At 30.4% G+C, this 27,385-nt stretch overlaps 1 protein-coding gene across 2 annotated transcripts in view; it reads left to right on the top strand.

Moving 5' to 3' along the window:
• Window positions 1-27,385, top strand: part of LOC128993579 (KH domain-containing, RNA-binding, signal transduction-associated protein 2-like) — a 251,622-nt gene that overhangs the window by 111,774 nt on the left and 112,463 nt on the right. For both annotated transcript variants that reach the window (XM_054417559.1, XM_054417556.1), the window contains one exon: window positions 7,103-7,136. The gene's annotated coding sequence lies outside the window, so the exon portion shown is untranslated. The remainder of the gene's footprint in view (window positions 1-7,102; window positions 7,137-27,385) is intronic.

The raw sequence follows: 27,385 nt of genomic DNA, 5'->3' as shown, positions 1-27,385 counted from the left end.
TAGCTTCATTTTATGTTGTTTTTTGTTGTTCCGGATCGGTATGACAATCAATAAAAGGTTAAATTACCTCTGTGTCTGCCGGTCGATCCTATAACGGTAGGCTTACTTTTATTTTTACTATCTGATCTCGTTTGCATGGCTCAATCACGTCCTGGTTGAAGTTCGTTCGCTACGCTCACTCACCTGTATGTTGGAGCTCGTTCGCTGCGCTCACTTTCCTTCAGGTTAGCTCGTTCGCTACGCTCACTTGCCTTCAGGTTAGCTCGTTCGCTACGCTCACTCGCCTCCAGGTTGCAAATTAGCTGTTGTCATAAATGTAAAAGAAATAATAGTGCTAGTGCTGCACCCTGTTGGTAATCCTTGTAACTTTAATGCTATTGAACATCACAGAACAGAACCAACTTGTTTAATTGAAACAGCTGTTAAGATTCAATAATTTCATTTCTCATAAGGTTAACATGGGCTTCCAGAAATTCCACGTCAAAAATCGACAAAAACTTGATTTTCAAGGGTTTACTGTTAAATATCTAACTGTCTCATATTCGATGAAATACGTCTAAAACCATCTCATATATGTATAGTATTTGGAAAATAAGTTTCAGGCGGGACAGTGCTATAGTTATTGAGGAGTAGTTGTAATAAAGTGCGTATTTTAGCGTTACCAAGAGAATGACAGATAGACAGACAGACAGACAGACAGACAGACAGACAGAAATTGAGATAAGGTTTGATTCGGTTTCTCTGACCTATGAAATGTAAAAATAACCAAAAAGTTCATTATTCTAAGCAATGTACAGACAAAACTCTAATTTTATTTATATAGACTAAGCTATCTACATTGCAATAAAAAACAAATCTCAATATCTTCCCTGTAGCAGCAAACCCAAGGACTCACTAAAATTAATGTTAATTAAATAGGAAATAAATCTGACAAATCTTTAGGGAAATATTTTAGTATAAATCCAGCCAGGTAAATGGAAAATCATTTAGTCTGCAGGTTTGCTGCGGTGAGGGTATTTGTAATTCGTTTTAATTACTTTGTAGATAATAATGTACTTGGAATCCATCTTGTAGAAGAAATATAATGTTAAATATGCAATTTTCAATCCTTTTTAATAAAATAACTTTATTCAAATTACTATAAATAGCTTAATATTGGTTCGACATTCATCACCATATACTCAATGGATGCGGAATTTTATGCTCTACAACTCCTTTACCATGTGTTTTTCTGTAGGCTGGACGGTTCTTTGACGTTTTAGTAAAAACTAGAAAATAACCCTAAATTTCAAGGTTTTTGTGGTCCCAGGTCAGAAGCTCACCTGGAAAAATGGGACAAACTTCAAATCCTTTTACTTACATACAAAACAAAAGGATTAAAACCATTTCCAGCTTTCCGAGAGTTATTTCCAGGCACAGCCAATTTTTTAACTAATTTTACTGGCCTATCACGAGTATTAACAGGGTTAATTGTTGTAATGTAATCTCTTTCTGTAGACTAATTGTAGAAAAAGGAGATCACATTGTTGGATTTGACATTCAATTTATATTTTTTATAACTGTCCAATGAAAGCAAACATTAAAACTTTTGAAGTAATTATTTCTAAATAAAAAGGTGTTTTAGTAAACGCTAATATTTGGTTTGAAATGACAGTCTGTAAACTATTAAATATTAAAGGTAAGTTAGGGCTCAACGTTTTAAATGGGAGATTTACAGGCTGTATAGGTTGGTAAGGTTAAATAATGTTTTTTTTATTATTTTTTTTTTTTAGGAATATATGACTTAGTTTTGCAAAACATTAAGCACTTAAAGACATTTTAAAATACAAATAATGAATAAGTTGGAAAACAACCAATTACTAACTAACTGTGATTAGTAATATTTTATACTAGACTTGTGAAATTTGTTTCAAAAACAAAATAATAGAAAGACAGCAACTATGTTAAATGTACAGTATCTAATAATTTGGTTTGAAAATCTTTTAAGGGATTTGTTTTTTAAATGTGATATTCTCTGTGGTTGGATTTACATGACACGAAGCTTTGCTCGTACTGCGATGTTATTGTTTTGCTATGGAGATTGTGCCTAAAAAACACCACAAGACAGAAGTATTACACAATAAGCTATAATTTCACTTCTTTATTTTACAAACAAAAATTATACCGGATACCGACTGGTGACTACTTGGGAGAAATTACAGACAAGCTAACTGAGTACGGTCCAGGCTCTTACATTGTTTAGTTTGTTTCAGGTGATCCAAAGACAAACGCGTACTTGGTGTTTTCAACCAATAAAAATGCTCTAGTTGAGTTGTGTAAAATTAAAGGGTTGACACATAACCTTTACACAGTGTTCTATCTCATTCGCTTATGTAACGCGGTTCAAAGAACACGATGAAGTCGTGTAGAAGGTCATGTCCCAATTTGATATTTGTCTCGATGGAAATGTATACAAAAATAAATATCTCGACTGTTTTTTACATTTGAAATACGTAAATTTACTTCTTCTAATGTATGGTTTCTTTTTAGAACGTGAATACTTTTAGTCAGAATACATTTTGGTTATATAATGAAATACCCCATGTTCCTTTCGCCAATATGAACATATGAAAACAAATGATTTATTATATTCACACTTTCTTTTACTTCCGACTTGATACCATATTTGGGTTATAATATATTAGAAAAACATTCTAATTACACGGAATTATTTAGTAAAAAAAATAGTGGTATAAAGCACTTTTTAAATTTAACAAGATAAGATACTTGAAGTGATTGTCAATGCCATACTCAGAATACTGTAGTTTCAATAATCTACAGAATCATCAGTTATAATCCTGATCGTATGTATAAAAAATAAAAAAAAAAACTAAAAGTATTATTAAGATACGCTAAAACGGATCGTAATATTAAATAAATAAATTTACATACAATATAAAACCAGTAACAATTATTGAGTGAGGCCTTACTCTATTTCTACATTTATGCTATTTATGAAATGTTCTTACGTTAGCTGCAACTGTTGCAAGCTAACGTATTCAATATAGTCTAATATCAACTGTCCAATAAATTACATGGGGCAGTTTGTTTTTCTTACCATTCTAGTAAAAAAAAAAAAAAAAAAAAAAAAAAAAACAGGTTTAACTCGAGAGAGGTTTTTGATGGATCCGTAAAAGTAATTCCCAAATGGTAAAACAACTCTTCCTTTGTTCGATCAAAGTGTACAAGAATGTGTTTGTTCTTGTCTCGTCTCCCGACTGAACAGAAGTACAGAGAGCTCTCATTCCTAGGGGATTGTGCCTTTATGAGCGTACGATTGTATTTATATATTGAGGATTCTAAAAAAAAACAATATTTATAGGTCAAGCAGTTTTATTAACGTCTTTAAATTATTTATCCCTATGTTATTAAAAAAAAAACTTAACATATAGAAATAAAATTTAAGTTAAGCTAGTTGATCACGTTTATAATCAAGTGTAAAACATTATATCAGAAATAGTGTTAACGACACTCGTAAAATTTTTTAAGGCACTCGTCGTGTCGTTAACACTATCTTTACGCAATCGTTGCGTAAACTACTATATCAAAATGATTTATTTTATATATGTTTGCCGATAAATTTAAATCATACAAGTGAAGCTAGAGGTGTAAAGGGTAGTAAATACTGGAAAAATGTATTGAATTTAATAACTAGTGGGGCTAACCTTTTTTGTATTATACTGTATATACAGACACCACCATCAGTAGAGTTTTGGATAACGGATTTATTGTAGAGCTTTGGGAAAATATTTGGTTCGTTGACACTGAAAAGGTTCATCGAACCCTCAGTAATAATAGCGAGTTAATAATACGGGAAGGGATTAGAAATCTTAAAAAATACAATTGGAAACACAATCATAATACACACCATCTAATGTAAATGCTAAACCGATTTAATGTTATTTTATTGCAGTAAGATATAATATCCCATTGAATAAGTTAACAGCTCAAGTAGAACGAGGGCAATAATTGCCTGACACAGCGCACACCTGAGCCTTGGTTAAAGAGGCTGTCACACACAAGAGACACACAGTTTATCTCTTTTCTTACCGTCAGGAGAAAATGTAAGACGTTTCAAAGTTTATCAATTAGTTTATTATGCTACGCATCATTAATTATGTTGAACTATAAAAGTTTAATTTTTTTTGTTGCGTCACAATAATTTTAACGGTGGTTGTTTTGAATCAAACAGGAAATTTCCAATAGTAAAAAGTTAATGTTTGATTACTTAGTTTTCTTTCCAAATAGTCAAATTTTTACATTTTCTTAACATGGTCGTTATGAAACTATGTATGTATTTTAAAGTAGAAGACATCAATTTTAGAAAGAGATAATAATTAACTTTGTCCAATCCAAAATTTCAAAATGGTGCCCGTTAAAATGTTATAAAATTAAAATATTAAAGAATATTATGATGTTATAAAAAAGGTCAAGAACCACTTTTAAATGTTTATATTAGACTACAACAGCCGCAATAGTAAGTCGTGAATGCATATTGAAACCGTGTGATGGTTGTTGTGTTATGAGAGGGGCAAGGAAAGGGAACTTCAGTGCTTAATCAAGTGTTTGTATGCAATAATAGAGGTTGTCTTCCATCTAAGGGAGGGGAAAGGGGGGTTAAACGTGAGAGGTTAAATGAGACAGATGTTATACATTACAAACCTACAATAGTTTGTATGCCTTATAATGTATTTCATCTTTGGATAAAGAATATCACAAGGCTTTTACTAGAGGATGTTCTCCACTCCAGACAGAGTACTTCTCATTTTAGATACCTATCCCATTTGGTGAAGGTAGGGTATGTATATGCACAATTATAGGGTGAACTATCAACCATTATAATATTATAACGTAGCTTTAAGCCGTAAATAATTTGTGGGATTTTGACCCGTTTCTTCACAATATTGACTGTAGCAACAAGACCAACCTATTGTAAGGTACTTAAATGTTGTATTAATTTTATCAAACTTTCTAAAGATATTTGAGAAAAATCACACAGGAAGGTGATAATATTATTTATATTTATATCATTTGTATAGCTTAGGGTCAAAAGGAAATTCCAGATATTCCAAATTTGTTACAAAATATTTACCTCCATACTAGTAATATTACACAGCAACAAATTTCATTACTAATGATAAATATATTTAAACCACTTACAAAGAAAAGTTAGGTATATATTTTACATTTGAAAAAGGCTACCTAAGTTTACCTCCTCTAATATTTGATTTCTTTTTAGAACGTGAATACTTTTGGTCAGAATACATTTTGTTATATAAATACGACAAGATCATTGTTATATAAATACATTTGCCTATATGAACATATGAAAATAACTTATTATATTCACACTTATTTGAAATTTGTTTTACTTCTGACTTAATGACACAGATACCATATTTGGCTTACAATATATATAAAAAAAAAACTCAAATTACACGGATTTATTTAGTAAAAAATTCAATATTGGTGGTTTCGAAACCTGGACGGACAGCTTTCGATCTTTAGAGTGTATTTTTGTATCAAATGTCAATATTCACAATAGTTGAATGTAAAAATATTGTTTGTACCACTTAAACAATATATTTATCAGAAGTTATGCAATGGAACGTGATAAAACCAGGATGCCAATTCAAAACCCCTCCTAATGAAACCGTCGAGATATTGTTTGAGTTAGTTAATTAACTTGTGTTGTTTAGCCCCCATGGCACCAATATTGCATTCAGAATGTGTATATATACATGAAGCTGTCCCCATATCACTTACAAATAGTTAGTATTATTTCTGTCCATAATTTCTGGTGATTATCTGCAATATTTTTTTTTTATAATAGGCCCTAATTAAGATTTTTTAAATAATTTATAGCAAGTAAATTTAGTTGGATTGAAATGCCTTATTTAATCATACATACAATTAAATACGTGCAAAAAACAATGTAGGGTTTATAAATAATGTATGATCAATACTACTGTTTTTTGTTTGAAAAAAAAGTGAAATAAAACATTAAGAAAATATGGACACTGATTCCGTACCAAACAAATACTTAAATATCAAACGAGAGACCAGAATAAAAATGTTTCTCTACACTTAATGAGAAAAATTTTCTCAAGTTAAAACAAATAGTTAAATAGTCATCAAATTAGTTAAAACAAACTGTTGTAATTAGTGTTTTTGAGTGGTTTGGGAGACAAGGATTTTTGTCTATGAGTTCCAGGTCCGAATCTCGCCAACCACTAATCATGTTGAGCCACATCATTATTCTACGACCCTACGGTTTAAAATCTCATTCAAACAGTTATAACGGGTTTAAAGAGGAAACTACAGGAGTGTAAGGAAAGAATTTTGTCTTGCGAAAACATCTCTAAAATCTCCTTCCTAAAATGTTATTTGAAATATATTTAATTGTAATAATAAGCATGTAAATATTTACATTTTTATACCTATACGAAAATAGAACCTTTGTTCAAATCTTGAAAAAATTTACAATATGTCAAAGAGACGTCCCATATTGTTATTTTTTGTGAAGGTGTGTTTAATACAACACTTTTACAACCAATGAAAACACAAATACAAATGCGATAGGTCAGGAAAAAATATTTGTTAGGACTTGTTAAATAAATAAATGAAAGAAAGTAAAGTTGGAATAGAAATTTTAACTGATAACAGTAGTAAATTTGAAGTATTGGTGCATTAATTTATTGTTAGTTGAATAAAAATATCATGAATCAAAATACGTAAAAATTAAGAATTTATGAGGAGGTGATGGGCCAAGAATATCATAAAATAACTGGCCTAAATATTTTGCTAAGAAAATAAAACCAGATTTCAGTTAATAGAAAACTACATTTCTATTGGTGTAAGCACCAGAGTTGAAACCACCAGAACACTCCATTTGTCTAATTAGTTTACTGTGGGCCGGTAAACACTGTTACATTACGTGTTTCATTAAACATCTTTTATTTACGTAAACCTAATGAATATTGTGGTAGATTTACATACATGGCTCTATTAAATTTTCTATTGCATTTCCCTGAATACATTTCAATGATTCGTTTGTTTCCAGGTGTAATTCGTGGAACCTGGGAAACACGTCTAAGGTAATATTGTCTTATGTATTTGCATTGCACTATTAAATAGAGGAATAATTGCGCATTGATTCAAAGCCATGGTTAAAAATAATAAAATTTATTGTTGGATTTGCATATTCTAAATATTATTTTACATAAAATTTGATAATACAGAGATATTACAGTATCATTCAAATTAATCAGATTTTTTAACTAGGAATATATAAAAGTTGGCACTCAAATGCATCTAGTTTTCCTTAACGGTATTTAAATTACCTAATAATAATAACATTATGAAGTGTTTATAATCATATAGCATTTAATATTAATAGTTTGTCTTTTAAATTAATACGTGATACAGAGCATGTGTGTGGCACAGACGAGGTTAGACCTGATGTTTGTGACAAGTTACTTGCATGTAGCCGACGGCTCCAAAGTTAACCTCAACAAGTTAACTGTCAACATATTAATGTATCTCAGCGGTCAAACAGTTACAAACATAAATTATATTGAACATCTGTTTGTAACGTCCGTGATGAGAAAACAACATGATTAGAATGATTGAAGTTTCTTTTTTTAGGTTAGCACAGTTGTAATAATTATTCATCATAACGTTAGTTAGGTTAATCAATGTATCACCGTATCACCCCCCCCCCATCTCCCAAAAAAACTTACGGCAAAATATGAACAATACAGTTTTTGATTCCTAATCAATCTATAAACTACTTTTCTTATTAACTGTTTGTGACATCTTATAATAAACTTCTTTTTAATTGTGATATCGAATGAACAATGGCGAGTATATCAATTGCTCAAAAGCCTAGCTTAGATCAAAATCAAGAACTCTAAACACATAATTTGTTTAACAATCAAGTTCTTACACGTATATCCTATGATGTAGTATTACAACAACCATGTAGATGTTTTATCAACGTGTGGTGTTTTTGAAAAGATATGTAAACCTTCAACAGAGCATTCTGCTTTTTTTATAGATTTCAAGCCTAAACCAATGACGATAACTCGGAATGTTTAAGTGTAATATAGTAGGTTTTCAAATGAAGGAAAAGCCTTGTATTAGTAATCATAAACATGTTCAAACTGTATTTAAATTACACTAGAAAAACCTAATAACACTATATTTCAATAACATGCTTTAAAGAGGGAATATAGTTCAACGAAAAATAATGGCATTTGAGTGAGAATTCTTGCAAATATAAGGGGACCTGAGAATACATGCCAACTTCTCTTATTCCCGTTCTTAAAAGAAGATATATAGATGACATTTATTCCATGCAGGTGACACGATATATTAGAAGAACCTCAAATGTAGCAAATGCTATTACTTGGTAAGATCCCAAGAGGGTTTAAGAATGCATTTAAAGGATTGAAATTTAAGAAATAACTAGTTTATTGTATGAGTACTTATTTATGTAGAATTTATTTAAGTTATACATAGTATACCATACTTGAGTAGAATGGCATAATATAACATCTTACTTTTTCTTTCATAGTGTATTTTCTTTAGTTTTCCGTTTTATATATTTTATGATAATACTAGAGGTGATAATAATAGACGAACTAAAGTTTACAGTCAACTTATTTTTTGGTTTTATAGTCCATGTGTTATTTTAAGGCATTCAAAAATGAAAAATAATAAATGGGTAAAATAAGTTGCATTTGTCTTAAGCATATTAATTTTAGGAATTACAAATGTACACAACTGCCTTTTCTGAGGTAGAAACCATTAAAATTGTTAAGTTACAAATAACCAAGTTTTCCCCTACCACTCCTACATATAAATCGACTTTTTCTGAATGAATTAAATATATATTCTATGGCATTTTACCATGTTTTAAAGATTCAACTATTTAATATACATTGCTACACTATCAAAGCTATGATAACAAGAGAGAGAAAATTTCAAAACCAAGAAAAACTATTTTCCGCATAAACAAAGTAGGTATCTAAGAAAATTGAAACATTTTTGCATTGTAAAAATTCAGTTGAACAAATTTCTTATAAGTTTATTGAATGTATCTATAATTGTCTGAAGTACTAAAGAGTGTGATTTTTGTTAAATAATTGTCTTAATTTGTTACATGTTAAATAAATAATTATATTTCAAATTAATTTATAGTATGCAAATTAAATGTATTTTCATGAATAAATAAATTGGATTATCATCTAAACCGTAGTTTAACTTCATAACTTTTTAGATCGATGTGCAGATTTCCTGTAACTATAACACTAACATTGTTCTCCTGAAAGTAAATTTAGACAGAAAACGTGCTGTCAGTGTCAGACCGAGTAGTCCGTGTCTGTCAAACTTGTGTCTAGACAAATTGACTGTCAAGCTCCGTGTTTAAAGGAAGCGGTTCAGGTATTGATATACACTTTCGTTGTAGTGTTTGTAATCAAATGGTCAAATATTCATGAAAAAGTTTTCGGCATACACTCGTTTATTCGGCAATGTAATTGTTGTAAAGTGAAAAAAACACGTCGTTAATTGTTGTAAATCACATTAACCTCAATAGAAGACAAACTAAATATCAAAGGTTACTAAAATCCAAATAGAAATCAGATTTATATCAATTAGCAAAATCAGAAATTATAACAGCATTTACAAACATGTCGTATAGAATAACTTGAATAAGGTACAAAACCCCATAAAGGAAAGCATGAAAAATGCAATTTACATGCTTCTTAAACATAAAAAGAAATGAGGCTTCCAATAGAAATTTAGAATACGTCATACGGGTAATCTATGAGTAAGTTTGGATTCTTAAAAAATCATAATCATCATGTGATAATTGTAAACGGCCTTCTTTATAAAATGTGGTTATTTATTTGATGCATCAGCAATTGAACGATTAATTTTTATCGATAAATAATGAGTATATTTTACTTTTGAAGGTTGAACATAATGGAACTATAATGGGCCCACGGATATATGTTTGCTGCACAGAAATGCACCATCATGTTCGACTATGTATAAAACATTTCGAAATTTCATAGTATGAAGATAAATGTTTTAGCGCCTGCGATAAATAATCTACGACTGATGGCTTTTACAAACAAAACAGTAGGAAAGAAAATATAACATGTGTCAGAGTAAACAATTTGAATACCCAAGAAATTAGAGCTCTGTAATTAAGTGGTATGGGTTTTCAACAATTATTCACCATTTTTATGTTTTGGTTAACAATTTGAATAAACTAAATCTTATAAAATTATAAGAAATCATAGAATAAAAATAATAAGTTTGATAATCCATATAGGCAATAAGGTCATTATTTACATGGTTTTTAATTTTATAACAGTGTCAATGTTTTTGTAACCACAAGTGTTTGGATATGATACAATCTTCGCAATGAGTCAAACCTATCCTACTTCTATGTTTAGTTTTCACTATTCGTTTATCGCGATTTAAAAACAAAGACATTACCTTTGATTCGTTTGGTTATTAATGAAAAGATATTTTAAATAGTTTATATCCAATGAAGCTACGATTTAGAGTTTCGAGAACGTTAGAAATAAACTTTAAAAAACATTAAATATAAATATAATCAATACGAATGAGCCGATAAATTATTCACTAAACACATACAAATTAAATTATAATTTGTTACTCTGTATTGAAGGTAATTATATCGACCTCCGGACCTCACGCGAAATTAATTTTTTTTTCCCTAAATGTTCGAAATTTCACGCTGATTTCAAAAATGATTGTCGTTTTTTTCGGAAACGTCCCGTTTTCCCGGAAAATGGGAAAAACGGGAAAAATATTTTTTTGCTCAAAACCCATGTTGTGGGTACTCAAATTGTGCGGAATTTCAGTAATCAATAAATTAACGCATACTTATAATCTCTGAAATACAAAACTGATCTAAATTGCGTATTCGTTCAAGATAGATAAATTAGCAGAGGAGAGTTGGGTGTAAACTAAATCAGAACAACATGTCTGGGTTAGAATGATATCCAACTAAAGAAAATAATCTCTCGTTTTGTCCGCATGTCGCAACCCAGAACTTGTTTTGTTAGACATTTCATACCTAAAGTGTTACTAATGTTTTATATAATTAAACCTTTGTCAACTAAAAATAATCTTCTGTGGAATTTATTTATTTTTAGTTCATTATTTCACATTCATTATTTTTAGTTTTCACTTTTGTATGAATTACTGTAGTGTAAATAAGTCTGTGGTGTAAAAAAATACAAAAAAAATGTTGAGAAATGTTTTCTTTTGCATTACTCTTAAGAATAAAAATTACTGTTAGAACCACGAATATAACCATTCACTGTTAGGAAACCCCCGTATTAATCACGGTGAGATTACAAACCCCACGAAATGATAGGCTAAGATTAATTGAGTTTTAGAATATTAATTATATTTACATAAAACAAACTAAACACTCAATCATAAGCAGATTTCAGCTCACATATACAACATTAGACGTTAACTGTTATACAATGCAGTTCATATTTCACAGCATAAATCACACAGTATTCAACATGGTGTAGCATTAACGTAAAAGTAAACTCTGCATCATCATGATTATCATAAAAAAAGATTCTCACTGTTTCAGTTACAAAACTGTGACTTAATAATACCAACCACTATGTTTCCTCAGGTAGTCTTTGGTCAGGTTAGTGGTTAGGTTAATGTACACATTCCTGATGTTAACAATATTAGTCGCTGCACATGGTTAAGAGGTAAAATGTTGAGAAATTTATGATATGTGTTCGAAAAGTATATTTTATTTTAGCTAAATAAACCCAGCATTTGGGTGAACATTGCAAAAGGGGGGTTTAAACCATTATTTATTTATACGTCATCCTTTGTGATGCCTAGATAATATTAATTGAGGAAATCGCAAACTATTACAACATAATAACCAACTTCCAATACTATCATTCAAAGAATAATCACTACCTTTGTATATGTAAAATCACACAACTTTACTATATTTCAATGACTTTTCCAAGCTGGACGACGTATTCTGGACCCCTTCTGTGGATCTTTTTTTACAACATCAAACATCTCTTTTTCAACTAAAATTGTACAAAATAAATTCTTATGATAATACTTTGATTGTGCATTGGGTATATCAGTAGGCCTACATTGTGTTGTAAAATTATAATTGTAATACTACATTATACAGCGTGGGGGGACTTGAAACGTGCTTACAGTTCTTCTCTGAATGCAACTCCTCCATGAATAGTATTAAACAAGTAAATGTAATATTCAAGTTGTAACCAGATACAGACCAGCCAGAGGTGAGGTCGGTTTGCTGGTCAACCACTTAATTGTTGGTTCTAAGTGATTCAGCCTCAGGAAGCAGAGATCACCATTGTCTCCATTGTATTAATGCTGAAGGCACAGCTTTGTTAGACCTAGCAAATTATGTATGACTTAGAAAGTGTTCTCACTTCTATTGATAATATACAGGCGTAATAAATTATATGTTAATGTGGCAAAAGATTATCTTAGATTTTTTTTATAGTAGCTTATGTAATTTGGTGTGGGTGACCATAGTGCTATTTATTATTTTTTTCTGGAGATCTACGGTTCAATCTCACCATTTACCAACAGGTTTTAGAGTTTGATAAAATTCTAACGGAGTGTGATACATCTCTGACAATTTTATCATTCTTGTCCAACTAATTGAAAGTTTAAATCATTATTTAATGTGATGAAAGATATTTCCAAAGAGGATAACTAGCCTCTCACCAAAATCCGAAAAAGTGTTATTTCTAGGTAATTAATAATTAATTTGTACCTTTGTTAAGGGATTATGATTAAAAAATATTTATACTATTCTGTTTTACTTGATTAAACATCTGGTATACATGCATTGGTTATTACTGAAATATAGAGAAAGAACGAGGCAGTACGAATGCAAAACGAACATCGACATACCAATGTTCAGCTTGGTTTATTTAAAAGTATCGCTATTTTATCGCGTCGTTACAACAGTTTTCATTGTTGCTGAGTGTGTGTTCGTTGTTTATTGTAGGTGTTCCCATTCAAGTATTTAGTGGATATAAATAAAAACATTTTATTGTAAAAACAGTCTATATAATTGTATAAAAAGGTTAGTTAAGAGGTAGTTAAGATGTAGGTTTACCAGGAGGATGGCTAAAGCCATGGATCAGACCTTTCTAACCACTGAATTCTTGAGCCTTTCCGAAACGGTCTTAATTGTTCCAATTGTTTGTAAGTAAATAAAATAGAATAAAACAATTCAACTATAGTTTATGAAATAGTTTAATGTAGAAGTTGGAAAGAATCATTTGATTATTATTGTACTACTTTATCGAAATTAAAACTCAATTAATTTTTATTTTACCGTACACATATATAATTCACCATCGCTCAGAACTAGGACGTATTGAAATTGTATAGTAGTACAGTCTTATTTATTTTAATCAATAATGTATGTTAGTTGATGTTAGTTGATTAATAAATAAAAAAATGGATATTGTATATTGTGTGAATAAAATGTAAATTCAATGTAAATTTCGTTTAATAAGTACTTAGTGGTAATTTAGCATAATGAACAAAAGGATTATATGTGGTTTTAATGAGTGGTTGATGATAATTTGATGACGGCAACTTCCCTAATTGAAACAAAGTAGCTATGGTGTTCATTATAGTTATGACTATAATTAACACCATAGTTATCAGTAATGAATACCATAGTTATAGGTATATTGAATTACATACCATGTTACGCTCGATGTTTATAATAGAAAAGCTTACGATGTACACATTTACTACTATAGTAGCTGATTTCATTTATAATTTCTTTGAAGGGTGATTGTAAAAATGAGTACCAATTCTTGTCTTTGTTGATCAATATGGGAGGGTTTAGAAGGTAACATGGTAGAAATTTACACACAGTATGTAAACTAACGAAGTTATAAACATACATTGAACTATCCAAACTATGGTGCAATGAAACGCGTTGAGTATTTCAGGGAATTATTGAAATTAAGTTTACATAGTTTACTTCTACTAGGTTAATATAAGTTAATGAAATAACCTACTCATATCTTCATTAAGAAAAAGAGGATGTTGGTTAGTTTGTATATGTGTTTCGTAGTGATAAACTCTATAACCACTATCCCGATGACCACGAAACTTTGTACATACATGTAAAAAAGGGCAATACATGTGTATTTACTTGTAGGGTTACTGTATGTGAATTTGGTATCAAATTATAACTAAACAATCTAAAAAAGATATATCCTCGGCAATAGTTTTGTGGTCAGATATGGTACACGTTACTTACACATGTAGGAACATGTAGTATAGAATACTCGTGTAGTGAGGTTGTTTTGTGGTTGTCACATTAATGCCTGGCGGTTAAAAGGTGGTCAACAGAAAAACACGTTATTTAGCTAACAACATGACTAATCATATAAAATTCAAACGGTTTAAGCGATTTTGCCTGTGTATTTTTACGACCGTACAATGTCATGACTTATTTTCCATATGCAAAATATGAATATGAAATATGCAAAAGCTTTATGTACAAACTTTATGTATTAAATATAGCCAAGCTTTACAGGGTTAGTAATGTTTATAATAATAATATAGTTTTGATTCACAAAATAATGGAACTGTGTGATGTCAAAAGCATTCATGATGTAACAGAAGATTTAATAATTAATTTTAAGTTTAACATTCAAACAAAAAGTTTGTTTTTATTTAGAATAATGATCATTAAATATACCTGAACAACGAGGATATTAAAATTCCAAACGATTACAATACTTTATTAATTTGTTAAAAATGCAATATACTAATTGGTGGGATATCAAAACTAAATAAAATACTATGCGAAATGGTTTATTCATGTATATGCATTGGTTATGCACCCACAGATATTTTTATCAGAAGAGTATTGATGCTGAATAATTGATTGGATTGTCTTCAGACAAACGGAATAAAGGCCTCAGCAAGATGCCTTGTGCTGTTGATACAGTACATCATAGCCTTGGTTAAGTTTTTTTTTTTCAAATTTTCAAGAGATTACGTTCATAGTAGTTCTTTTAAACAAACAAATATAATTTAGTTTTGTATTTGGTAAAATATCATATAGATACATTCGTATTCAATGAAATAAACTACTATTTTTACATGAGTTTAATGAAGACATACTATAATACCGTTATAAAATACTCTTCGGATTCCTTTCATATTTAGAAGTCTTAATCATATTTAATAAAATGATAATTAATTGTTAGTACAAAGAAATGGCCTCACTACGTTACGTAACTTATTTAATATTATATGAATTAAAATTAATATGGCATATAATTATATATATTTTTTATAAATGTCAAATAATTTTAATAGCTTAAATACGTATCCCAAATAAATGTAAATAAAACACTATGTACTAATTATTCTCCATATCTAAATAAAAAGATTCATAAAAAGGTGCATATGTTGACAAAAAAATCATTCACGACTAAAACGTTTATATTGTTTAAACTAATCTTTCACTTGAGCTACAACTATAAGATGCTACGATATTTGAAACCTTACAGCTTTCTCAAATATTATTTTTAACCTATTGTTATGAATATAGTCTTTAATACGTTCACGATATGTTAAAAAATATTCTATAAAATATACAGTGTTAATAAGTGCTCATCAGCAAGATGATAAAATTACTAATATTGTATTTTAGACAGATTTTTGATTGCGAAAAATTAAAAAGACAATTAATGTTTGGATCAAATAACTGCATACATATTGTCACACCTTCCAGTGTAACCAAAATGCAATTTCTGTCAATAATATTTGTGTATGAAGTAATTGGAATTTACGTAGTCAAAGGCGAATATAACTAACGTGGCTTAATTAAATTTAGCCATCGTGATACAGGAGATATTAGTTATACTCCGCAGCTGATAGAAGACATTGTAAGTAACGAAAGGAGATGCAAAGTGTTTTAATACTTTATACTTTAATACTTTTCATTGAAATGGCGACCATACAAGGTAGGCATTTTAAGCCAAGCATGAATGGAGATGAGTGTAGGATGAGTGGCGCGATCATTAGGATACCCAATTTTATATTGATCAATCTTAGGTGCAAATATTTTAGTAACAGGTATATAAAACGTAAGGGCTACTATATCAACGTTGAAATATAAGAGGACGTTAGGGGAACAATTAAATATATAGAAACTATTAAACATTTTTTGTTTAATTTAAAATTATAATACACAACTAATACAACCGGGAAATAGTTCTAATAATCAAACTTACTATAAATTAGTAGGAAAGACCTAAGTACAAGTAAATTATTCACATTGACTACGTATGCAGCTGTAAAACACAAAACAAACATAAATATATTTAATTAAAACAAGAAAACTCATTTATATACCTTCAATTAAATTATTGAATACTACAAATTTATAATTACCCACCGTAGTATGTTTTACAGTATAATTTACACAAGATATTTAAAGAAGCAATTTGTTTGTCAGAGAGCTAATTAGTCAGTAATTGGCCACTTGCTCCCGATTTCACGACACGATGATTAAACTCGAAAACTGACTGATAGCAATTATCTGAAACAATAGACAAACACAACTCAGTTTTATATTTATATTTGTATTTGTGATACTTCAAGTTAAAATTTCCTGAATTGATTTTAATTGTACCCGGTATAATTTACTTTAAAACTTAATCTTATTCTACTTACTATATCTCTTTAAATTATGATGAATTGAAATCTTATACTAAATAATGATTGGTGGGCTATACATAGTAAAATACGCCATGCTGTATTTATATTATGTTTTTTTACACAATTGCTATATTTATTAGGTATATTGTGATAATATTTAATTGAGTATTAAACAAGGCTTTTTCATAGGGAGTTTTATGAATACAGCCAGCCAAAAGATGTTATGTTTAAAATGGTTATAAATCAGTTTGTGATTTATGTAATACTAGCTGTACCCGCGGGCTTTGCCCCGTTTAACTTTATAAGTGAGCTCGTTCCCATGGCTCAATCACGTCCTGGTTGAAGTACGTTTGTTACGCTCACTCACTTTTAGGTTAGAGCTCGTTCGCTGCGCTCACTTGCCTTCAGGTTAGCTCGTTCACTACGCTTACTCACCTCCAAGTTGAAGTTCGTTCGCTACGCTCACTCACCTTTTGGTTGCAAATTAGCTGTTGTCATGAATGTAAAACGAATAATAGTGCTGCACCCTGTTGGTAATCTTTGTAACTTTAATGCTATTGAACATCATAGAACAGAACCAACTTGTTTAATTAAAACAGCTGTTAAGATTCATTAATTCCATTTAAATATGAGAACTCATAAGGTTAACATGGGAAACTCTAGAGCCACTGGGGTGGAGCCCGAGAGTCCGATCAGAATAAAAACAGCTTAATTTTCCTATCCTAGTGAATCATCCTATTCATCATCCTATCCTATTCTTATCTGAGTGAGGTTGCCTAAAGAATCAGTGTACCAAATTTCAGCCTCCTAGGTAAATGGGAAGTAAGAGAATTAGTGATGAGTGAGTCAGTCAGTCAGTCAGTCAGTGAGGGCTTTGCCTTTTATATATAGACTAGCTGTACCCGCGGGCTTTGCCCCGCTTAACTTCATAAGTATTCGCATGGCTCAATCACGTCCTGGTTGAAGTTCGTTCGCTACGCTCACTCACCTTCAGGTTGGAAATCGTTCGCTGCGCTCACTTGTTTTCAGGTTAGCTCGTTCGCTACGCTTACTTGCCTCCAGGTTGATGTTCGTTCGCTACGCTCACTCACCTTTTGGTTGCAAATTAGCTGTTGTCATAAATTTAAAAAAGTCACCCCTTTTATTGTTTATAATACAGTACTTAGATAACGGTTTTTATTTTTTAATATTTAACATTGGAGAATATAAACGTTGTTAAGTGCACAGGTGTGCTGCGATTGGGGTTTAATACATTTGCACTTATTCAAAAGTAAAATAGCTTTCTGTGCTGCAATCTGTAGAAACACTGTGGCACTATTTCAAATCATGAATAATGCTAATACAGAATGTTGTGATTATTCAAACCTACAAAACAGTTGGTGAAAGTAAACATCTGCTTTTAAATTATATTTATTTGTAAACATTTTAGATCAAAAAGTCTGACATTGGCCCACTTAAAACCCTCTGGGGCAGAGCCCTTTTGACGGATCTGCACCAAACTTTACTCGAACCATCCTTGAAAGATGCTTAATAATGCCTGAAAGTTTCATTACAATCTGTCGAGCGGTTTCGGAGTCCATAACGTATACACACACACACACACACACACACACACACACACACACACACACACACACACATATACATACATAGTTCCTCTTTTATAGATATAGATTGTTGAAATATGATTTGTGAGAATAGTTAAATTTGGTATTACATGTGTTCTATACAAATTAGTTGTCATGGATACCAGATATGTTTTGTGAAAAGCTATGTTGTGGTTTTGTATCAAGTAAATCTTGTACCTAAAACACCTTTCTCTTTGTCATTCTACATAATTTTAGTCCATTTACAACAAATATCCATTGCAAAATCTAGGAAAAGAGCAACGATCATTTATCTAAATAGTTCACTTTTAAGAGAAATTGTTTTGCCATGACGTAATATGTTTAAAGGTCAACTTACTGAGAAGTTGTTCTTGCTATTAATGACAAAATATTTTAAATAGGCTAATTTATTTTAAGTAGTATATTTGTGCACCATTTCTGGTATCTAATTGGAAAACGTCAGAGAAAGAGTAGGAGAGTGAGCGAAGAGAGTGGGTGGGGGGGGGAGAGAACACTTCAAACACGACTGATATCAAGTTAGCGACTTGCAGCTAAACGTATTGACACAAACAGCAGATAATGGCTTTGGGGCAAAATAGAAACCTCTGGTACCTTCAAGTTTGGTCTCTAAGGTAAAGCTCAAGTTTAGAGTCTGCGGGCGTAACGGAGTTGGGGAAGCAGAGAAATCAATCGAGTGAAAAAAGATTATTAAGCTATTATATGTAGGAGTTAATACGTAGAACAATTCACCCAGGTTGTAATACGTTAGAAAATAGGTTAAAAAGTATTGAGATTTTCTATAAATATATTGATATTAAAATTATCATTGAGAAACATAAATACCCCCGCCGCAGCAAACCTGCCGTCTAAGCGAATTTCCATTTGGCTGAATTGATTTTCAATCGATCTATTTAAATAACATTAGGTTTAACGAGTACCTAGGTTTGCTGCTACAAGGAAACTAATAAAGTGTGTGTTTTAAGTAAAATAATTATTGCTTAGTAGAAAATGAATATTTTTGCCAAGTTTGATCAAAAGATATCCAAAGATATATAAACAAGCAAATTACAACATTTTACAATATTCTCCATAAGAATAACATGGGAATTTTAAATTTAAAATTTTTTTAGTCTTCTCCGTAACCAATAACCGTATAAAAACACTTTGATATACTGAATTGTTTGTTTCTTTAAGCTCTTTAAGAAGGTTTAGAGGAAAATTGGGAAATGTTGTGTTTTGAGGGTCAAAAGTGAGAAAAACCAATTTTTACCCCATAAAACCCCCCATAAAACCCTGTTCCCATGGTCCGATCTTGCTGGATCGCGAACTCATTCAAGTTTATCCTGCCTTACACCTTCAAACCAAATTTCATCAAAATCGGATAAAAATTACTCAAGTTATCGTGTTCACGGACACATATATATATAAATCTATATATATTTATATATAGACAGCCCTCCGAGTGTCACGTGTTTTGGCCTTAATGTCAGCCTATTTTTTGCTCATTTGCAAGGTTTTATTAAAACTGATCTGAGAAGCTTAAAAACAATGTTAATTATACTGTTCTATATACCATTTTGTTTGGAAAATCTTGGGCTTCAATATTATATATAAAACATTAGGAAGATTTTTTTTTAAAATTTTTTTAGGTAAAAAAAATGTATAATTTCGAAAATTAAAAAAAAAAATAAGTTTGCGCTCAATGAAATTGTATAAATTATAGGCCTATAAATATTTGAAAATAGCCACTTTGTTCTAAATTGTATGAGGATTACAAATATATAATAATATAAGGAAGTAGATTTGCAAATAAATAAGTTATGGGCAAAAAACAGATTTCAGTACATAGCGTTTAGCTAAGAATGCATAGCCCAACCATAGCTAGGAATCTGGCTGATAATTTACATCAATATCACTACCTACTTCTTCAGGATCATCAACCAGCACTTCAAAACCACTTAAATCTTCTTATAATGCACCACGTATATCACTACTTTTGATTTTTAACACTAAAACAATGATAAATGTAATAAAACACATCAGTCATCGGTCCGAGGGTAACCTAGCTGTTTACAAATACACGCACGTCAGCTCAGTCAGCTGTCTGCTACAATATTTTCGGAACTAAAATGAATAGTGCTTAGAGACAGACCTCTGGAGAAAGCTTAGAATATTACGGAAAGAACGATACCTAACTCAATCCAGTACAGTCCGATTCAGTTAGTCATAGAGCCTTCGCCGTAAACAGTGTTCGCGAGTCGCTGTAGCGACGCACGACACTATACAAAGTGCGTTAACGCGTCGCTGCAGCGACGCATGACACTCGGAGGGATAAATATATATATACATATATAAAAATTTTAACGAATGGTGTTTTTGGCCTCTGGGGACATCAAAATGAAAAAGTAAATCGGTCCCGGGCCTAAGTCTTACCATGAGACCTACGGTAATAGCTACTTCCCTATAGGAAATTCGCTAAAAAACAATAGGCAGATTCATAATATTATTTTAAAATAGATTACAATAGAAAACATGTATTTATTTTCTGTTGTATTACATATGTTGAAAATGTTTGTTTTGATTTTGCACTACAATAATGAAAAAAACCATCTCAATATTTTAAGTTAAAATTGTTTATAATAAACGGTTAATTCTAAATTTAATGGGATAACATTTTGTGAAATATTAGAGAAATATTCCTTCTTGTATAATTAACAATATTGCTAAATAATGTACGACGATGCTTAATTATTAAGTATAGAGATTTATAATAACCAAAATATATGCAAATATTCTGAATGTCTAAGCATTTTCCCCCTAGACAACCGTGTATTCAGCCCTGGAGAGTACAATAAGCATTAACCTCTCCAGGGAATGTTGTCATTCGTCTCAGAAAAGTCCCAGGTTTTAATAAAAGAACCTTAGAAGATTGCATAAACTCTTATTGGAATATTTAAGTACCACCTTTATTATTTTAACAATAAAACCAAGAAAATCTATTACACAATTCAACCTTACGATTGTATAACCTAAGCTAGGGGTTACATATTGCATTTTGGTATTACTCAATAATAGTGAAAAATTAAATGTTTCTGTAGCAAACTCAAAATACATTCAAGTTTAGTAATCAGCTTAAAAGTTATAGTGGCAAAAGCATTACCGTATTTAAAGTACAGTCTAAAGATATTAGCTTAACTACATACTTATCAATAGTTTGGTTGAAAAACATATTATTTACTGCATTGCTAAATGAAAGTTGTATCATAATGTACCGTATTTAGTATATACTTTTTTGTCCTTGGATGCTAGGCACGAGTCTGGGATTGTTTTTCACATTACGCCAGGCTAGACCTAGGGGATGCGGCATTATCACTTAGAAAAAACTCATTGGTTATTTGGTGAGATTTAAACCCGAAACCGAACTCCAGCGCTCTAGACACTAGACCAGCTCGCTCTTCCACGTTTATTTAGTATATAGTATTTATTATATACTTTATGTGCATGCTATTTCAGTATACTTTATCTCGATAACTATTGACGATCACGATCTAACTACCCAGGTCCATTTCATGTGCGATCCTAAAATTCCATTTTAAAACCAGTGGATGAGTAAATCTGTCTCCATATTTCATTTCGTGACCTAAATACTTGTGAGAGTATGCATGCATGTCTCCTTATTATTTTGTAAATTAATGTTTGAATGTTATTAGTCGTGCATTTGATTCAATAATATGATGGGAAAAACTAAGGGTTTACAGATGCACAACATACACCAAAGTTCGGCCTTGTTTATTTTAGTGAATCGCTATTTTATCACATCGTTACAGCTGTCTCCATTGTTGTTGCGTGTGTGTTTGTTGTTTATTGTAATACGATTCAGATTCCAATTATTTTATAATAATAAAAAACGCTTATGACTTAATACAGTATTCTAAAAATCTTTCAATTGATTTAAATATTGAACGGGTTTTGGTTATAATAATAAGCTGGACCAAGTTTTGTAACATTTATAAATCTTGCACTATATTCGGTGATGGAGTTTGATTGGTTATTAGTTGCAAGCTAGGTTTGTATACTATTTAACAACTAAATGCCAGAACAATCAGATTTAGCTAAATAGAATTTAATTAAATTCAACTTTGTTTCAATTACCTGAACGAATGTATCAACAGAATACATAAACTTAATCAAAATTTGTTGATTACTTTATAGCCAAATTACAAAAATGTTATTGCACTGATTTAAGCTACAATAATGTACATTTACATTTTTGCTTTCGAATCTGCATCTTGTAATATGTCTTTGCTTACGACTGCCACTGGAAAAGCATAAACAAAACGGATAACTGCATGAAGCAAAAACTGGTACTGAATAGAAAAATTAACAAATAGATTTATACGAGACAATCATTACGATATAGAATGAAAGATTAATGGCATATGTTAATCCAGGCAATATATACCGTAATTATTACACGATAGCTAATTAGATGTAATTGACACGAAGCTTGTGTGGTTATCCGGTTGTCACGTTATGGACGATAGCTTGGTGACAGATCTCTAATTGACGCTAGTCAACAGCAATGTTCATTAAAGTTATATCACAATGCCATTAAATCGCGATATCATGTTTATAGTCATTACCCAATAAGGAATTTCTAGACTTGTATCCTAATGCAAGTGTAAATTGAAGATGAGTGTTAAATTAGTGTAAAATAAATGTGTCATAGTACGAATTCTTTTTATAAATGTGAAAACATGTCTGACCGTAATTGTATATAGACTCCATAGTAAACTTGCTATTTATGACAATGGTTTTCTAACATACCATAAATGACCTAAATATTTAGTCTCAACCCGTATCTAAACATCATGTAGCCTATACAACTGAATTAGTCTTTCATCTGGTTTATACAACTTTTTCATAATTTCCAACTTTTCATATGAGTAATAAAATTTGGGGAAGCAAGCTGGTCTGGTGGTTAGAACACATGAGTTCGGTCCTTGGTTCAAATCAAATCCCGCCAAGTCTCCAATGGATTTTTTAAAGTGATAATGCCACAACCCCTAGGTTTAGCCTGAAATAATATGAAAAGCAATCCCGGGCTCATGCCTAGTGTCCGACAAAAAAATTTCAATTTTTATATGAATTACAAAGTTTGAGCCTGGATATTGAACAGTCAATTATGGCGAAACAAGAAATATTTTAATGATTAATATTTAACTAGAATTTGAATTTGAAATATATGTATATATAGAAAAAATTCAATTATTTGTGAGCTAGGAGGACATTCGGTAACAAGAACTATTTTCTTTTCGTCTGGCATCCGTAAAATACAATGTAAAAGTATTAAAAGGAAATTTAATAGTGTCAATATCACAAAACAACTGTTACCTCAATTCCATGCAAAATGGGTTTATACAATGTACAAAGCTCTGAATACCCTGAAAACACGATTTAACTTGAAACTATATCGATTCTAATTGCTCTTTGATTACACTTTCTGCAGACAAAAGGTACAAAAGACCTTTGATAGATTTTACTCCGTGGCTTTGATACATCAAAGCTTAAGATCAGTGTTTTTATCATTCCTCAAGGGATTGCATTCGTAGAAGCTATTTCATTGCACAAATTGAGTTTGGTATTGAGTTTTTCTTACAATTTTAAAGGGGGTTAGAGTATAATGGAGTTTAAACAATTATTTGTTACAATTGAAACGAACACTTATAAATAGCAAAATACAGATAAAAATAAAACGCTTCCAAATTTTATGGTCTAGTTTAGGAGGAAAATTTTAAATGTGACCTATAAAAATTGGACATAAAAAATTTAAAATAATGAAATAATTTCACATAAAATGGTTGTATACAAATTAATTATGGGAATAAAAGACAAAAATATGAGAAATGAGGAGCACAATTGTAAAATAACGTTAAGTATATAAAAATACGTCTAATAGAATTTAAAAATAATAAATAATAAATTAAATAAAATGAGAGATAGGAACATTACTAACAAAGTGAAAGTCTGTTTCTAAAAGATCGAAATTCGAAAAAAATACATTTCAAAGGACGATTCCACCACTATAAACTAGTGGCTATACCAATAAAGTTACAATAAAATTACCTTTTGGTCAAAATTATTATTCTTGAAAACTAAGTAACTTTGTGTGTGGATATAAAATGTATAAAAAACATTAAAGTGTTGACGAGGACATAATTAGACGAGTAGGTACTTGGCTGCTTGCTTACTATTCAGGCTTGATGTTTGAGCTTGAGAACCATTGATAGCAATTATCTGATACAATAGACCGTAGACAAACACAACTTAGTTTTATTTATATTGATACCAGTGATGCTTCAAGCTACATTGCCAGCTATAATGTAAATTTTGCAGCTTTACTTGATATAATTGACTATGACTATTAGTTTTTTTTTGAAGATTATTGATGTTTTTTTGCATATGAGTTAATATAAACTATCATATAAATGCTAAATAAAAAATATGCCATATTAAAGTTTAAAATGTTCATTTAAAGTTCCCTTCCTTGAAGAGGTATACTAAAATAAATCTTAGAACCAATTTGCTTGTAGAATAATGCTCTTATCAAAAAGATATAGTTAAAATTATAATCATAATTAGTGCTATTTTATGGAGTCTTGTGGTCTTATATTGTTACCTATATTGATAATATAATAATATTACTATATAAGCCTTAAAAGGCTAGTAAATTAAATGCTGAATTGTTGAAAGGGGAAATGGGAATTTGTTATGTTAAGTAAAACAGAGATATCGATACAAAACCTTGGGAAGAGAACCGATACTGAAGAAAAACACTTCAAACGTCAACTTAGTGACTTGTAGCCTTAATGTATTGACACAATCGGCTGATTACGACTTTGTGGCAGTATAGAAACCTCTGGTACCTCCAAGTTTGGTCTCAAAGATAAGACTAAAGTTCCAATGTCTGCCAGAGTAAAATAGTTGGAGACGTAAAGTAATTATTAAAATAAAACATAAAAATATAAAGCTGACTAGTGTCAATTACTCAAGTGGGGAATCGGCCATGTCATATCGTAATGAACAGAAGAAATGGAAGCGATTTTAAATCTTATAGTTTACGGTCGTGGCTTGGTGATAAAATCTAAACTTTTATATGTAAAGAAATGCTCAAAAGTAATGTATTTCCTACAATTTCCGAAATAAATAAATGTAATATTTGATGGTAATAATTTGTTAAAGATTTATTTTTTCATTCAGACAATGGCCTACTCAATTAGAATTGAAATCAATATACATTTTAATTCACATAGGCCTACGTCATTCATTATCCCTAAAACTAAATAGTCTTTATTACTTTCACGAGTAATATGTGAAAAATGTTTAAACTAATTATAACAGACATTTTTATCTTTGTAATCTTAACTAAGCCACTCTCGGTCAAACATACATACTGTTTAGACATACTGTGTAAAAAAACTAAAACAAAACTTCATGTCATGTAATACATAATGTGGGGAATGTAGACAACTGTGTGCTTGTTGTAATGTTAGCTTGTAGCCACGTTAGTGATGGACTTGTAAACTAATCTAGACCAGCTAACTGTTACATTTATACATCATGTTAACGGATGTTATAGCTCGAAACATAGCGTGACGTTATATCTTGTGTAGCGAGGCGAGAAAGATACGCTCTGCACGCAAGTGCTGAGGTTGATGTAAATAGTGTTTGCAAATAATGAAAAAATGCCAAACTATGCTTTAAAAACAAAATTTTTCTTTCCTTCTCTAAGCATATATTGTTTTTGTCAAGAGATAAGTTATACTAAACGAGGAGTACTTTTTTTATTAGTGAACCATGAATTCTGGAAAATGCTTTAGGTAACGTGTTTGAGATGAATTTAAAATATTCAAAAACACGTTTTTAGGCAAGTTAATGTAAATAATGTTAATGGAATACTCTATAAAATTTAAACTTTTTTCGAGTTCGTGTTTTTTTTATATTTCTGTTTTTTTTTCTTCTGAAGCCTAATAATAGATAATAAACTTATCACAAACAAAATCTACAATTATTATTATTTCATTAAAAAGCCAAGAATACAGGATAACAACATCAATCTTATGTACGTTGGCAATCGTATGTATTCATTTAAATTTTCAGTCATGGAACTCCATTATTTTACTGACAAAACTTTTCGGTTGAACTCGCTTTTATGGAATTTTCAATATTAACAGAATTTATGAGACACCTTCTATCTGAATCCAATATATATTTTCTAAATAACTAAAATGAATGCGTTAAATACTTACATAAATACAAACAATTTTGACTAAAAAGACGTACTTTTTATGTTTATTAGCTCAGCTACATGCTACTTATTAAGGAAGGGATTGAAGTTATTGATTTTTTTCTCACATTACATACTGTATGTCATACGAGTTACTAATTTATTGCCATTGTTCGCAGCAGAAATATAATACGGTAGCCTGCATATAAAAAAATATTTATTTTTTCAATAATTGTTATAGTTCTTTCCTAGCTGTCTTGATTCAATGTTGATTTCATAAGATTATGTGATTCTTAAATTTTATTTTTTGTTGATATTCAGGTTTGACAAATATTATCAATTGATTTAACTTTTCCAGCTTAGTGGATCTTAAGTAGCCTTTTTGATGTATTAGAGCTTAAAATCGAGTGTTAAAATACATGTAAATGATCATGGACATATATTAATGACATTATATATTTTCAAAATATATCACTCTTCAAAAACACAAAAAAATTACATTTAAAATTAGTAAACTAAAGAGCTTTAGCATTTTAATTGTTGTATAAATTGCTTTGTGTAAAATATTTGAAAATTTAATCTTTGTAAAAAGTTTTGACATTTTTTGACACATATCAGTGTGAAATTCCTTCTAGCATAAAGAAAATGTTGGTATATTGTCAGCTATTTTATA

This window comes from Macrosteles quadrilineatus, unplaced genomic scaffold (assembly GCF_028750875.1).
Source record: "Macrosteles quadrilineatus isolate MER2022 unplaced genomic scaffold, UCM_ALF_1.0 Scaffold_4__1_contigs__length_99947679, whole genome shotgun sequence".
Lineage (NCBI taxonomy): Eukaryota > Metazoa > Arthropoda > Insecta > Hemiptera > Cicadellidae > Macrosteles > Macrosteles quadrilineatus.
This window is presented reverse-complemented; position numbering and strand designations above follow the sequence as displayed.